Source organism: Myxocyprinus asiaticus, chromosome 31, assembly GCF_019703515.2.
Source record: "Myxocyprinus asiaticus isolate MX2 ecotype Aquarium Trade chromosome 31, UBuf_Myxa_2, whole genome shotgun sequence".
NCBI classification, from domain to species: Eukaryota; Metazoa; Chordata; class Actinopteri; order Cypriniformes; family Catostomidae; genus Myxocyprinus; species Myxocyprinus asiaticus.
The window spans coordinates 42,075,225-42,077,724 of NC_059374.1; the positions used below are offsets into that span (position 1 = coordinate 42,075,225).

Sequence of the window (2,500 nt, forward strand, 5' to 3'; positions counted from 1 at the left end):
ATTGACCCCACAGTGCCCTCAGAACCCTGACCTTTGACCTCTCTTGATGATGCTGGTGCAGTTCTACTAATGGAAGACTTCTCAGAAACCCCGCCTTCAGTGTCCAACGACAGCTGATTGGCCTTTATATCGATGGATCTGACCAATGAACAGGTAGATCGCATTTAAAGGGGAAGGAACTTGGACTTCAGTGACCAATCAGAATCAAACCTACTGTTGGACATTTTCCTGATTATGTGGCTGCATTTGGAATAGTATACTAGCATACTAATCGTGCTATTTTTTGCAGTTTATAGTATGCATGGAATACTTGAAAATGTGCCATATTCAACTTCTTGACTCGAATGTTAAGCCATTTTTTACACAAAAATAACCTTATTTATTTCTGGATGCCACTCGCTGAATTAAACATGCAATGTATTGAGGTCACATAAACACAACAGTGTGGTATACTATTATTTAAACTACTTTTTTTTATACAATCTAAACTGCACAGTATGCTAGTATTCCATTCAGAAAATAGCCTGAGTGTGTGTGTGTTAATGAGTGAAGGAAAGCTGTTTTTCTGCTGCAGGGGCAGTGTATTCTCTCCAAACACACGTTGGGTGTGCTGGTTAAAGTGGTTTAGTCCAGTTTAGTAACTCAGAGGGCAGTCTGTGCTTTTGGCAGGATAAAACACCCAAATCTCTAGAGGAAAAAGGTAAGGATTGTTGTTCCACATGCATACTAATTAGAAGCACTGAAATGAAAGCAGACGCTTCCGTTTACCGAACGCATCTCAGAGGTTTCAACACTTCCTGTGTGACCACTTTCTTTGTCATTCTCCCGTAAGCTCTCCAGTGGTTGATTTTAAGTACATTCGAGACACGTAGTGCAGCGTTAAAGGGGTCATATCACGGAAAATATATCCTTGATATATTACTCTTTTTAAATAAGAGTTTGACGTTGTATGTAGTGCACTTAACACTCACAACGGTATTTAAATCATGATTATGACATCATAACAAGAGCTCATTTACATATGATCGCTGATGAAACAGGTTTAGAGGTTAGCCAATCCTAACAAGTGGTGAGTGTCATCTGATTACAAAGTAACTAGTTACTCTAGTTACTTTGAAAGTCAAAAAGTAGTTAAATTATTCCAATTTAAATTCTTGTAATCAGATTACATTTACTAACTTTCAAAAATTAGTTACTTAAAGGAATATTTGAGTTAAGCTCAACTGACAGCATTTGTGGCATAATGTTGATTACCACAAAAATTAATTTCGACTCGTCCCTCTCTTTCTTTAAAAAAGGCAAAAATCTGGGTTACAGTGAGACACTTACAATGGAAGTCAATGGGGCCAATTTTTGGAAGGTTTAAAGGCAGAAATGTGAAGCTTATAATTTTATAAAAGCACTTGCTTTAAAGGGATTGTTCACCCAAAAATGAAAATTCTCTCATCATTTACTCACGCTCATGCCATCCCAGATGTGTATGACTTCCTTTCTTCAGCAGAACACATTTGAAGAAAAACAGAAAAATATCTCAGCTCAGTAGGTCCTTATAATGGAAGTGGATGGTAACACGATTTTTGATGCTCCAAAAAGCAAAGACAGTCAGCATAAACATCATCCATACGACTCCACTGGTTAAATGAATGTCTTATAAAGTGATACGATCACTTTTGGTGTGAAAAAGATCAATATTTAAGTACTTTTCAACTATAAATCATCGCATCCGGTAAGAAGCAATATGCACGTTAACGAGAGGGCTGAGGTCACATGGTCTTTCCAGCGATGGCATGGCAACGTTTCATTCGTTGCAGCAGACGCTCTCTACCTCTGTTGGCATTGCCTACATGTGCACCACCATGTCTCCTGAGTTCTCTATCTCTATGAGGCTTGTTGGTCCAGCCTCCTCTATCTCCCTGTGCTCCTGGTCAGAGTACTCAGATTCAAATAAATATGGCTGTGCAGAAAACTTGCATCTCCTCCTCTCCTCTTAAATCAAAATCTTCTGACATCTTTGTTTAATTTTGCATCAGTTTGTTTACAGCGTTCGGTCTGTACAGCGTTCCTCCTACTCAGTTGTAAACAGCGCTGCTCTTCTGGGAGTGTCACGCATGCATCACTTCTCACGTGATCATGCCAACGCCAATATGTTACACGAGAGAGCTGCGGTCACGCATACCGCTGCTTGATGGAAGCGATTATTTATAGTTAAAAAGTACTTAAATACTGATTGTATTGCTTTATAAGACATTAATTTAACCACTGGAGTCGTAAGGATGACGATAATGCTTATTGTCTGTGCTTTTTGGAGCATCAAAAATCGTGTTACCATCCACTTCCATTATAAGGACCTACTGAGCTGAGATATTTTTCTATTTTTCTTCATTTGTGTTCAGCAGAAGAGAGAAAGTCATACACATCTGGGATGGCATTATAGTGAGTAAATGATGAGAGAATTTTCATTTTTGGGTGAACTATCCCTTATCCCTATTATTCTGTTAAA

The 2,500-nt window shown here is 38.6% G+C and overlaps 1 protein-coding gene across 3 annotated transcripts in view; it reads right to left on the bottom strand.

Annotated features, from left to right (window-relative positions):
- Positions 1-2,397: 2,397 nt before the first annotated feature.
- Positions 2,398-2,500, bottom strand: part of LOC127422624 (fibroblast growth factor 12-like) — a 60,212-nt gene continuing 60,109 nt past the window's right edge. For all 3 annotated transcript variants that reach the window (XM_051666371.1, XM_051666370.1, XM_051666369.1), the window contains exon 5: positions 2,398-2,500. This exon is cut by the window's right edge and continues 1,416 nt beyond it. The gene's annotated coding sequence lies outside the window, so the exon portion shown is untranslated.